The sequence below is a fragment of the Calidris pugnax genome, unplaced genomic scaffold (assembly GCF_001431845.1).
Source record: "Calidris pugnax isolate Ruff unplaced genomic scaffold, ASM143184v1 scaffold18, whole genome shotgun sequence".
NCBI lineage: Eukaryota > Metazoa > Chordata > Aves > Charadriiformes > Scolopacidae > Calidris > Calidris pugnax.
The window spans coordinates 19,800,980-19,815,725 of record NW_015090812.1 but is presented as its reverse complement, the minus strand read 5'-3'; positions in this window follow the sequence as shown (position 1 = coordinate 19,815,725).

Sequence of the window (14,746 nt, the reverse complement as noted above, 5' to 3'; positions counted from 1 at the left end):
GGATCCCAGCACTTTACATCATACAAGTTTACAATGACCCTATAAAATTACCTTCCATCCATCTAAAGTTTCAGTGGCAAGACCTATTTCTGACATATAACCAAGGGCCTGGCAGCAGGTCTAATAATACAGTGCTAGGTTTATAATGCTTATCAGTCAGTCACGCTACAGAGCGGGTCATGCATAGCAAAGAGCTGCTTTATTAGCTTGATGGAATATGCAGCATGTATCCAATGACAGAATAGAGCTACAGAGTAAAAGCTGATGCAAAATATGCCATCATGGCCCAGATAACGTGTGTCATTCACAATAATACTGGAGATCCATTCTGACCACTGCATGTTAGTCAACAGTAAATACATGAGAGTTGACATTTAGGAAGCCATCAAGGCTCAAAACCTAATTTCGTCCCCTTTCTTGGGTGAAAAAGGAAAAGGAAATAAATACATTTTTCTGCAAGCTGCAAAGCATAATAGACACATAATATAAAGATGAGCTTTTCTGAGAGTATTTTTCACAGTAAATTAGTAAGCATACTAGTGATTTGCCCACTCCCTAAGCTTACTTGTCCTTTTCCCAAACAGACTAAAGTACTCCTCCTGACATCACCAGCCAAGTGGCAAACCTTTTATTATTCAAAAGGCATAAAATAGTTATTGAGCAAGTGAAAGAATACAGCCTTTTTAGGGATATAATAGAGAATGACTAGAAGCAAGGGGCCTTCTTTACCAACAAGCAATGAATAACTGCAATTTGCTGTTGTTAGGCTACTTTGTGCAAACCAGATAGCTTATTAAAATGCATTGTATGCAGGGATAAGCATTTACAAGGTGATCTGCCTCTACAGACAGTCATGGGACTTACTATGTCTTCCTGGCACTTTGCTACAGATTTCTATTAATCCTCTTACAAGAACTGCAGAGAGGATTGTAAATGTTAGATGTTGGGAGTTTTTTGTCACAATTCTCTCTGGCTTATTGCAAGAAAAACAAAGAAAAGTACTCAAATAGATGCACAAGTTACACACACACAAAAAAAAACCAACCCAAACCCACCATCAAAACAAAACATCAATAAAACTTGAGGTTCTGTCTCACTTGATATCTACTGGATCAATCAACACCCAGTTTGTGATTCCTGACGCATTACCTAAATGGTGGACAACATCTTTGACTATCAAGGCATTACCAAGATATCAAGGAAATATTAAAAAACAACTTCTGCCTTCAGGATACTCAGGATTTAAATGTATCCATACTTACAAATTCATTTTCTTCTTGCTTAAAAATATTTTTTGAAGTTCTGATGTGATACAGATTTTTAGTCATCAGTAGCAATACAAGATGATAATTTTTGTACCCTGGTCCTCCCTGCATCAGCATACCTGAATCACTGGGCTCAGTGATATATAGAAATAACAAGACTGGAATAGTATAGAGATAGGGAGCAATCTTCCAAGCCAAAACTAGGGTCATCACAGAAGTGATGTTAACTGTAATCAGGAAATGCAGCAGCAGCAAGGGTAGAATCATGGAATATTATCTGCAGTATGTGATGAATCTTTTTCTTCTTCCCTGGCAGACAAAATTATCTAAATAATACATCTGATGCACTGTGACTCTCAATGTTTTATCAGTGTATTTGGAGAAAAGACACCATTTATAACTGAGGAACACACCAGAGTGAAATAACTACAATTTGTAATCACTAGCTGCATCTCTAAAAGCTACAGTAAAAGAAAGTTCTACTGTACAGTTGCCAGAAATTACAAAAATGAATACTGGTGACAAATGATACAAATTATTATTGATATTTTAAACTAAAATTATGTTATATTTTCTTCACTAGAAAGACATTTTAAAATGTTCTGTGTAAAAAGTGTATTATAGGTTGAGTCAACATGTTAATATAGATGTTCAAGATCACATTAGGTCTTTCAACAAATTCATACAGCAACTTTATTTTTAATTTGGCACTTTTGTGGCCAATGTGCCAATATCTGAAAATGCAACCGCAGACACCAATAGTAATATAGAGATCTACCTCTATGAAGATCTACAAAGCACTATATTTACTTCCAAGCAAATTTAAGGATAGTCTTTAAACACTTCCATTTGTTGTGACATGTTAATGGTGCACAGATTTCATACTACCACATATTCAGAGTGCATACAGTACACAAACAACATCAATACAATTTGTAAATGTGGAACTATAAAGGATTCAACAGCAGGAGCTGGCTATACACAGCAAAGCCACCAAGTTAGGAGCCAATTTCCAGCCTTATTTCTTTCCACATTGCCTTGAAATTGATTGCAACTACTACTTTTTATATTCTTGTGAACAAGTCGCTCTCTCAGCCCTCAAATTTTAATCATTTTCTGTCTGTTGGCAGTTTTCATAAGCCTTCTCCTCACAGGCATCAACTCTGTTTCCCTCACCATTCATTACAGCACCTCGAAATCTGCGGTGCTCAATTCTTTTCTCAGCCTCTTGCTATTGTCTCAGAGCTGCCAGCTTCAGACAGGCTCATTGAACACCCTGCTCTTACTCAATCGCACTAACTGATGATTTGTCATAAAAGTGACCCCGCCAGAACACTCAAGGGAGTGCTCACTGTAAAGTACTCACTCAACAATCAGGACATGTGAAGCTAGAAATAAATTACCACATCCTTGGCCTTAGAGTTAAATTTGATCCAGCTGCTACAGCAGCATTTACCCTGATAGTTTCAACTCAGTGTTCTGCTTGCACAGGAAGGCTGGATCTAACAGAAGCAGGGCTGTCAAAAGAGTAAATTAATTTACTTATTAGGTAAGGTGGGAAATAATCACAGATCTTAAAGGTAAGGACTTCCTGCTGCTCTTATTTGACTTGCATATTTTTATACCACCCGTACAGTTCACAGACCTAGAACTGGCTCCACACACAGAGACCCAGGGCAACTTAAAACACAGTATCACTTGCTTTGTGCAACTGTGGAAACCAGCTCCACGGGGCTGTGAGAGCAGCTGAGGGCTGTCACTATCAATTGCTGCCTGAGCCACATCCCCACCTTCTCAGGAACCAGTGCCACAAAGAAACAGCATGGAGCTCCTAGAAGATTCTTCACTGCTACTGAGTCTCTTCATGCAGAAAGGTGCATTAGAAGTTGCAGACCATACTCTGAAACTGTGGCCTTATCTATAAATACCCAGTAGAAGAGCAAAAAAGTATTTATATTTAATAGGCGAGATCAATATTTTCATGTGTAGGCTGTAAAGCTAGGCATCTGCATTTGCACTGAGGACTTAAAATAAACAGCCTAAATTTCTGAAGTGCTGGGAACCATCTGCTCTTGTAGGCCTCAGTAGTTTTTGAAAAAATAAACTGTTTAATCAGATGCTTTGGCATGGACCTGATTGGCTAAATTTTGACACAGAATTTAAAAAAAAAAAAAGAGGAGAATTATCTCATCTAAAGAAGATATTGCTTCCACTCACGTTTGGCCTTCTCCATGTCCTTCATTCAGCCCTGCAGTAACTATAAAGTCTCAATTATTCATTATTTTTGTTACTCTAATTCTAAAATACCAATAGAAGTTCACATGTTAAAATGACAAATAAAAGTTCTTTCCTCCACACAGGAAGCAGCACCAATATATGAAATTTTACAGTGCTCCTTACTAGAACTATCTGCATCATGGACTGAAATATACACAACTAAAAATAACACCTCAGACTATCATATTTTGCCAGACATGTCTGTATCTCAAAATGAAGGGCAATGCAGAGATATCTAAACTAGCAGAAGCACTAGTTGGGACATATATTTAGTGTAGTGAAGCATCATAAAGCCTTCTACTACTCTACTGCAACCAAGCTAAGCTCTGCCATCAATCCAGATTTACTGGCTTTGGTACTGTCTCATTCTGTTATGGCCATACCAATTATATTATGCCTTGTCACAGTGCATACATGTCTTTGAGTCTCCTACAGGGAATTAGTTCAGACTTGCACAGAAACTACTAAAACAGGGATGAAACTTTAAATGTCAGAAAAGAGAATAGTTTTAAACATACAGTGAAGTATTGTTCTTAATGCTTTTGTGCAGTACTATACCTTTTATATGCATATAACTACACAAAGGTAACAAGTGATGGGTTTTGTTTAGTTTTGTGTGGGTTTTTTTTGTTTTCTTGTTTCAAATGCTACTACAATTTTGAAAAAGCTTGAGCTCTGATTTGGAGCTGCTACCTGGAAAGGTCAAAGCCTGAACTATTAGTTATAAATATCATTTTTTAAATTCTATTTGCTGAACGTACGAAGCCCTCATCCCCACCAACACCTCTACAAGCTGCCTCAACAGAAACAGTTGATAGGGTGACAAAGATGTTCGTGAATCTATGAGCTTAATAAAATGTGGTTTTAAGTGATCACATATAAGCTGTCTCTGTGCTACAAACCAGTAAGCTCTGAGGTACATCCCTCATTTCCCATCATCTTCCAGCTCAAATGCTTGGGGTTCCTTCCTAAAGGAAAGGAGTATTGGCTGGGAGATGTGACACTGTCTGCCAGGAGTTAGGATGTGACATCAGAAACGAGACACAGCAGGGCACAAGAGAGTACGTCTGCCCTCCAACACAGATACAGCAGTTCTATTTCTTGGCCGTGTGCAAGAGATGATATCAGTACCAATATGGATCAAGATAAAGATGCAGAACAGTATTTTAAAGAAGTTTTGATAATGTCAATTTTAACTCAAAATAACTTTAGTCACTCATGGGTTCTTAGAAAGAAAGCATATCATAGAACAAAATATCTTTATGCTTGAATAAATGTTTAATGTAATGAGTCATGCCAGTATACCTAGCTTCTATATAGCATTATTTAGCAGTAGATAAAGTGATTGACAAGTGGAAAAACACTATTGTTTGTTTTACACTTGTGAGCACTGAGTCTCAAACAGGCATAATGCATTATCACCTTTGGAAGCACATGATTGAGCTCAGAATGAGACCCAGATTTCCCATGTCCATATCCAGAACTCTTACAACAGACCTCCTCTTTAGGTAAATAAGTATCATCAATAAGAATATTCCTTTCTAGATATTAAATATTAAAAAGCTTCTAGTTTCATGGCAGAAATGGAAATACTCAGCAACATAGATGCACAGTATTCTGAGTTCAGATACAAGAAAATGAGTGTTTGTGTTAATTCTAAATATGAAGGAAAAAAAAGCCACACAAAAACATGGCTTGCAAATGCAAGGTGAGAAATTTAAAACCACTTTGAGGCTTAATTTACAGAGAAGATAGATTTTTGAAGAAGTAATGAGGGGTGGGATTCCTCCAAAGAGCAGTCTACCAGTGTCCTAGGACTCCTCTGTCTGTTTTAGCCATACACAGGAAGGACTGAGGAATAACTCATGTTTTTTATTTTTTAAAAGCAAATCCCCTATAATAAATTATTGTTCTACTTTTAATCTGCTCAGTTTTGGAAATTTTGTCAAACTACAAAATGTGAACAGCCTCTTCCCAAAGTAGCATTAACTAAAAAAATAGATCCAGGTGATCTGTGAGACAAGCCACACTGAACAAAGTACCGCTTATGCCAGGTAGCTCTTGTCCCTGGAATATACAGCCTTAAGCAGTTGAGAGGAAAGGGTTGTGATTACAGGAAAGGTAAAACACTACACACAGCCTCCACACAATATGGTTCACTGCTGGAAACCAAAAGTATGGATAATGCCAGAAGATTTCAGGTTCATACAATGGGATGCTTAGTATATAACATATCATATGCTTCCTATTTAGACTCTACGTCTGCTGCTAGGCAGCCGTAAGGGGACTCCAGCTCATGAGATGACAAGAACCATCATTAATCCAAATAGAAGCAACTGAAAGCAGTCATCACCACCTGATGGAGACTATGCAGTGTCTATGTACTGCCTCAGGCAAACAATAATGCTGGGACCACTCAAAGCAAATCCTCTCTCTTCTGGTCCACCACCAAGCTGTACAAGTGCTCATACAGCACAGCTGATGGGATGATAGGGAAAAATACCCACAACCATCCTGGAACCCTTTTCTGCTGTCCTGGGCATCTGGATATTTGTCTTCTAGACAGGTGTTATTCAAGCAGCCAGCTATTCTCCTTGGCAACCAAACTAGATACAAAAGATCTGTGGGAGAGGAGCGTTTGCTCTCTTCCCCCCCAGCCCCCAAAATACAGTTAAGACTAACGGAACAGGTTGCTCTTGGCTAGCAAGCTAGTATTGATACATTTCTCAGCATGAAATCTTAATTGCAAACAATTAAAATGACTGAATATTGAATGAAATAATACTACGCAGACGTAAAAACAATGTACCTGTACTCAGCTCTATCCTACTTTATACATTATAGAAGTGTAGGATGGCAATTTCTAAAGTATGGTTATCATAAGAGGATTTCTAAATCTATATTGAAAGGTTGAAAAATCAATTTTCTCTTACCAAGGACATGTACTTCAAAATTAATATAAAATTGATATTTTATGTCAATATGTACTTGCTCAATAAAATACGCACTCATCTTCCACTGCAAACACTGAATACATTTTCTCTTCAAAAAAGATCCTATCCTTTTCATTTACAGCTTGTCCTCCTGCATTCCCCTTCAAGACAGGATTCATTCCTATTAGACCTAAAATTGTGAAGAATAGTTTGAGTATTGTTTTTCCACTGGCAGCATCAGCATAAACAGCCCCTTATATCTTACCACTTATTTCCACCCTAGTCCTGCCTCGTTTATGGAAGAACAACTGTTCGTAAGAGAATATTGCAAACCATACAAGGAGACAGCTCTTGAGGTAAAAAGGCTACTTTAAAAAAAAAAATCATTTAGTTGACTAATTCAATTCATTAAATATTTCCCTGAATATATACAATGACTCACCTGGCAAGGGGGGAGAGGGGAGGGCACGAGAAAAGAGGATTGTGCTAATTTTAGCTGGGATAGAGCTAAACACTGCACTGGTTTTAGCTGGGAAACAGGGATTTTCCTCAGAGTAACTGGCATGGTGCTATGTTTTGGATTTGTGACCATAACAGTGTTGTACAAATAACAAGCTTTCAGGAATCTTATACTTGTTTCTACAAAATTCCAAAACATCTGATGCTGGACTCATTGATTTCTAATGCTTTTTCTCAATTAATTGACATCCCAGCAAAAGGGAGTAATTCTACAGGATCATGGCCTCAGCATGAATTCATTTGTAGGTAGTGAGCTGTAACCTTGCCTCTTCAAAGTTTGACATCCCAGGTTTTATAGAGTGATTCAAAGCAGGAATCCAGGTTTAAGATTATCCAATGCTCTGCCCATGGAAAATTCACATGCCTAAATAGTTTTAAATTTTTGGGTACCAGCTGTATTCTTACTGAATTTGTATCACTCTTGTGATACTCAGTCTCTTACTCTCAAGGATGCTTTGCTGCGATTCTCTTCAGTAGGGAATATCTGAAAGCTCCCAGCTTAGTCTTGTTTCCATGCCCTTCCAAGCATGGCATCTCCTTAGTTTTTCCAAAGGAAAAAAGCGTAAAGCAATTTTATTGCAGAGTTCTGTCTCTTTCCTTTTTTGAAAGCTGATTTTTTATTTTATATTTTTTTTTAACCTTTCTGGTAACCCACTTACTCCAAAGGCTCATGTTTAGTGAAGTACAAGATTACAAACAGTTTCAAAATCTCTTCTCCATAAACCTGCAGCAAGAGGTACACTCTGGACTGGAAAACACCTCACTGAGATCGTTGCTATGGCAAAGCTTAATAAGAGTTTAGAGACTGGGCATGCAGCCAAGAAGAAAATGGGGAGGGCTGACACATGACATTTCCCCCTTTGTTCTTTTCATACAATTTGCTTTCTGCAGCTCTTCTCAAGAGCACAAGAAATGTTTCAGCTTCAATTATCTCCACAGGAGCTAGCTTCATTTTTTTCTCCCTTTTCTTTTTTTGCTCAAAGAAGACAGTCACAGCTATTGTGACTTAGATTTTTTTTTTTCTTCAATTCCCAGTGAATTACATGTGTGTTCATAGTAAATAATTCCTACAAAGATTGTTATCACCTAAACTGTTGATTTCCTTTTTATTAAAAGAAACTAGATGGGAAGTTGGGGACACAAACCTAATGGCTTCCTTTCAACTCCAGTTTAACTTGACAGCTGACAAGGATGGCATTTTCTGAAAAAAGGCACCAGTCTATTGTAAAAAGCAGAATTTTTTGTTACTCATCGTAAACAGAGCTTACAAAACCCATCACTTACTGTGTTACTATGTCCTATCATCTTCAGCCAGTTTTGGGCACAGTTGGTATCATCTGATTCTATAATTGCACCCAGATAACTTTAGCGTAAACTGTATGATCAAATATCTTTTTATAGTTAAGAGACTGTTGCTTGCAGGAAGTGTTGTTGTAAACCTCTACAGATATATTTTAATACAGAATAGCATAATAGAATACAAACCTAGTACAGGTTTATGTATATACTTCAAATAAGGAAGGTAAAGGAAAATACAGAAGGACATAAAATTATCTTTGAAATGCCTTGAGAAGACGAGGAGATGCTATTTTCTAATCGCTTCCCAAGCTTCAGTACTGTTGAAATCATAAGGTTGAGCTCATTTTAGGCATCATGTTAATAGAGCACCATGAGACAGTTTACCTGCACATCTATATGAATAGGCCTCTGAAGGAATTGGATACAAAATAATACTAAGGAGAAACTGGGTAAGATGGGAATCACAGGGTCCAGGGACAGCCAGGCTCCTCCAGGTGGCAGAGGTATTGACTCTGGAACCTAGTTCATGACAGGAAGATGGACACCAAGTTCTTCAGTCCATACCACGCTCTCAAAGGGAGAAACACTGCTGACACTTTGAACGCTTGTTGCAGTATAAAGTTCAAAATACAAGACACCACAATCACACTACATGACCACTAGTGCAACACAATGATTTTTAGCAAATTAAGTGCTGGCCTCCCTCCGTCTGCCTGACCCAAAAGTGGATCTCAGGATGCCCAGATACAACATGTGAATTCAGGCATTGTGTAGATGGAAAGCCCAGGGTGGTGTATGGAAATCTGTTCCCATGCAGGAGCCTACAGCCTCCAAGACATCTGATCCAGAAGATTGTGCACTTGGTCAAGGCCATTCCTCTAACACTGTATTCTGGCAGGCACAAGGAGTATGAGACCACTGCCTGCACAGCTATAGAGCAGCCCTGGTCTACACCTAGGACAAAGGCTGTGTTCCCTCACTACTGCTGAACTCTTGATACAGTCCTACTGTGCTGTCTGCTCTGAGTGCTACAGCTGAGGGAAGGTTCTTTTTCCCACCTCCGTAGCCCCAGGGCATCCCAGATGAGCTCTAGCAGTCACTTGAACACAGCCTGCAGAATTTCACACCTTCTGTCTTGACCTTATGCCACAATTCAGGAAAGCTTCCCTACCTCAGGCAGCAATGATGCTCAAGGTTAAACACATCTAAAGTCAAAGCCTCGGTCTGCTACAATGGAGTGCAAACTGAACTTAATGCCTGCCAACTACAACCCAATCATACATCTTTATTATTCCAAAACAAGTGATTCCAGAAATTTGGTTCTTTCAAAGACACTGAGGTTTCCACTTTGTTCAGATTCCAAAATGAAATTTAAATTCATTAATTCATTGCCTTTTACAGCAATGAAATTTTGTCTCCTGATTGATTTTAAGAAATCCATTACAAAAAAAAAATAACTTCATGGCAAAAAGGAAAGGTTTGAGCTGTTGCACTGTATACTGTGCCCTCACAGCAGTTTGTGAGCCTATACTTGAAAACTCTTCCATAAAAAGAAGTTTATCAGACACACCTCTTACCAGGATTTGTAGCAAACAAGTAAACCATGTAAGAAGTGTCCTAAAACTCCAAAATACTTTACACTCATACCCTGAAGAAAATACGGTCAGGAAGAAGAAAAGTAATCAGTAGTCTAGCACACAGTAAATAAACTTCTAAAGCAGGTGTAAGGCGGACAATGCTTTGAAACAATGAGAGCTATCAATGGCAATATTAGTTTAGCAGGGTATGAAAAAGAAACAGGAGGTACTTACTCATGAACTTTAGCTTATACACAAGGAACTGGCAGTCACTATCCTTAGTTATAAGGACAGCTATTTTCCCTGTCACATGAAAGGAACTAACCACTCAGCAGCAAAAGCACCCATGAGGATGCTATAAATGAGGAGTGACTGACACACAGGCGTTTCTGAATAGATCAGTAGTACTTCAAGATTTAATAATATTTTAATAGGAAGGGTAACAGTGCTCTGCTGAAATGACTGGATGTGAACTGCTTTCAAAACAGCACCATATAATCTGATGGCTTTATGAACATAATGAAAACACCACATCGCAGTACAGAAGGGTTTACAGTTGCTGCAATCCATTTAGCCATCTGCCCAGCAAAAGGTCAATGCAATTAACAGTTTTAAAGACAAAAGTGATTGAGAAGTAGAGACCATACTTTATATAAAAAAGAGGATCTAAATCAAGAGAATACATACTTCGATTCCAGAGATAGTACCATTAATTTCTTCCTGAAAGACAGATTATTTCCATAATAAAACATTGTAGCAAAAGGTTTTTATGACCTTTTAACAGATGTTTCAGCCATATTAAAAATACAAAGGATGTCAAGCTTTAAGATCTAGTTCTGGGACATCAGGCCACGTTAAGAAGCTTACAGTCACACAAACTACATTTGATCAGACACCAGAACTCATTCAAGAAAAGACTCTAAAAAGCCAACTTTTCTATCCTTTCAGACCCTTTTCTAGGTTGCCAACTTGAAAACACCACTTGTATTTTTAATATATGATTACATTGCATAGAACTAGGAAAGCACAAAGGTGGCAATCAGAAGAAATGCTGAAAAATAAGCAGCATTTAAAGGATACATTTCTAAGAAAAAGGATTAAGAACAGCTACAGGCTAAGAAAAGACAATTGTTTGAGTTAGAAACTCACATAGCTGAAAACTCAAGATGTCACAGGTTTCCAAACTGGCAGTGGTTTATGGAGAGCTGCTCAGAACGCACCGAGTCAATTCCTCTGCTTTTGCTATCTGCAGTAAACTCCTGCTCCCAAATATCTGGCAGGCGTTCTGCCTTGGACAAGATCTTAAGTAAGGTGCATTTACAGGAAACCTGCATCTGGCCTCCTGCACATGGCTATCAAGGACAGCACACCACATCAAGTGCAGCAGCACTTGAGGACTGCTACTGGTTTGAAAATTCCAGCACTACCAGTGTGTATACACTGGAAGCATCCAAACTGTTAGGGCCCCAGACATCTAGAAACTCTAAGCAAAGCTCTGCCATCTTTAAAATCCACCAACGTAAAAAAAGCAGTCACATCCAGGAAAACCCAGGTGTATGGCAGCCCTAAGTTACATAAGGAAAAGGCATGTACTGGATTATATTGCCATATTAGCAGTTGCCAAAGGGATATTTCTTGGGATCTGTTAAGCTTAAATTATTAAAACAATGCAGGAGCATACATCTTGCAGCCGCACGACGTTCAGCACAGGCACTACTCTTTGATTTGCACTGCTGGGCATTGCTGGGCACATCCTCAGGGACAAAGTGGTGTCACCAACCCAGCAAGCTGCTTAAGGCACAGCAGAGAGGGCTCAGAAGTGAAGCTTGCTCCTTTCTGCCTTTCAGAAGGATTGCATCTGTCACAAATCCAGGAAGCAGGCTGAGTGAAAACAAGCTTCTGATAAGCATGTGAGAGAGCAAGTTCCAGCCAAAGAAAAGACATTCAGACTGCTGAGTGATTACAAGAACTAATATCCAATAGGGATTTTCTTAAAAAAAAAAAACTAAAGCTATTGAAAAGATTAGGCTGCCTAAATTTAATCTTTATTTGGTATAAATCTATATAGTTTCACTGAACTCAAAACAGGTACAGTGATTTTTCTCTGGCTGAAGACCTAAATGCAACTTGGACATAAGCAGGCAAGTTCTGTGAAATTTCATAGAAATTAGCCGCACAGACTTCTACAGAAATTTATCTACAAACACCAAGAGGTGGAGAATGACTAAAAATCTCAAGGTAAGATTTTTGATTTATCCTCAGGCAGAAGCAGTTATCTCAAATGCCCTACTGTTATGGTACAAAAGACCAAAAAAAAAAAAAGCTACAAAGTCAGGCCTGCTTCATAAAAAGGTTTTAGCAAGTAGAAATAACCTATATTCCACAGGGCTGGATCCATAAACTCTACTTTGCTACTTACGCAAGAAAAATGAGAACTTGAAATGCAGCTAGGTGACTAAATGCAGACTTCTCACATAAGAAGCTGGTATTTAGATATATTTAATATTTAGCAAAAAAATATGATTTTATGATGATGGATCCTATCCCCTTCCTACTTCCAAAAGGCTGAATACGGTGTTAGTCAACTGCTACTGCATCATAATACTAACAATCGTACAACTAACAGTCATATAACTCAGCTTTACCCCATTATTAATGCAGAATGACAGAATGATATGGGGTTGGAAGGCACCTCTGGAGATCATCTAGTCCAACCCCCCTGCAAAATCAGGTTCACCACTGCAGGTTGCACAGGAACATGTCCAGGTGCATTTTAAACGTCTCCAGAGATGGGGACTCTGCCACCTCTCTGGGCAGCCTGTTCCAGTGCTCTGCTGCCCTCAAGGCTTCAGAGTTCTGTCAAACTGCTCACTTTCACACTAGTGGAAAGTAATGGAAATACATACTCTACCCAAACAGAACTGCAGACTGCATCAACAGGTTTTATTTCTAAACAGCTTCCTGAAATAGTGTAAATTGTTGTTTAGAGACTGCTTCTGTCAACTATTTACCTGAATACCTGTTACTAACACATGCTCAATGACAAACTTTTGAATTCAAGAGATCCTAGGAAAGCAGAGGAAAACAGAACAAAAATTAAACAATGAAGAAATCACAGTTTTCATTAAGCAATAGGGAAATCTTTTTCTAGCACTACTTGTCACAGTTTTAAAGACTATTACCACAGAGAATATATTCAAGCCTATCTAACTTATCACCCTACTGTCTACCCGCTACTGCTCCCTACTTATTTATAGGACCCCATTCTACAACACTCAAATTAGCAATCCTACCACCTACTAAGCAGCTTTCCTGACTTCAGACATTGAAAACAGGATTCAGCTGTCTAAATAGAGGCATGTAGCATCAACGCAACACACCTTGGAACTCAAGGCAGAGTCTCTGATAAACATAACCTATCACTATTTTTCTGCTTTTTGGTACAAGGCTACAAAGAAATGAAAGGACTCTGGACTGTGCAGAAAGCTGTTGTTACCAAACGTGTATTAATCACTTTTACAATCCACTTCAGATTTCACAGCAAAGATCTATCCCATTGTCAGATCTAAAACTTTGATCTAGGTGGTGGTGAAAACTGAACTACAGTCAAAACCAAAGCACAGTCCAAGAATTTTAAGGATTCCATAGGTTAAATTCTTATTGAGCAAGAAATATATGGTTCTCCATATCATGAAACTGTTAATGATGACAAAATATCTGCCAGCTGCCATAATCAAGGAAACAGTAACTCAACTAGTGAAAATACCACAGTAAAAGAATGATTGTCTGCTAAAGCATATTTAACTTCAGGTAGCATCTCTGTAATTGAAAAAATAGACATCCATTTCAAAGATAATCCTCAAATTATAATTTTCTCGCCTACCAGATTTATGTGATTTAACATGCAGTCATTTTCTCATTAAGACTTAAATATACAGTACTCGAACAAGTGATTACTGTTTTTAAATGACAATCGAGCATTTCCTTCCTGGTGCGCCTGCCTGTGATACCCAGAGCATGCAATGGTTTTCTTTTAAAAGCCAACATGCTGTAGGTATCATCCACTCTCAAATTACTTCACATATACAGCTGTTGTAGATAACTACCCACTAGGGCCCTGGGCAAGGAGTAAGCCATTAAGCCAGTCAGCTTTCCCACAACTTCCTTAACAAAAAAACAGAGACTATGAATTTCATTTTAAGAAAAAAATGTTTTGCTTTGCAGGAACAGTGATTGGATTTACAAAGATGATTGGATTTACGAAGGTGATAGAATCCGTTTACACAGGAGATTCTAAGAGCATCTTAGATTACCAAATATCAGAGATAGTCTAGACCAGGATCTCTTAATTTACAGCTCACAGGCCACACATAATTTGCAAAGAAATTTAGCCTGCTAGCATATCAAGCTACCAAACTAACATAGGAATAACCAGCTCCAAACACCACCCTCCCCCTCAACTCCAAAATTACCCTTCCTCAGAAGTCATGTAATGATGTAGCTTTCAATTTAAAGTAGCCAAAAAGCAATACCCACATCTCTTTAAAGTTTAGTGTATACTTCATTTTCATTTGGTACAGTAAAGCATGACAGGCACATGCTGGATCACACCACTTGTGAAAACAGGAGCACTCCCTGAATTTTACATAGCTTTCCAACATGCAATAGTATTTTTAGCACAATGTGAACCAAGTTTGAGATATGACATAAAATTAAGATGCTTTTAGGAATACCATTTCTGTTCCTCATATTCTATGAATGAAGAGGAAATGATGCCACATATATCCAGTCAGTTTCAAACAACAACACTGCAAAGTAAATTTCTGTGGTTTTGCCAACCTTTATTACATTTCCTCAAAAAGGTGGATATTCACCT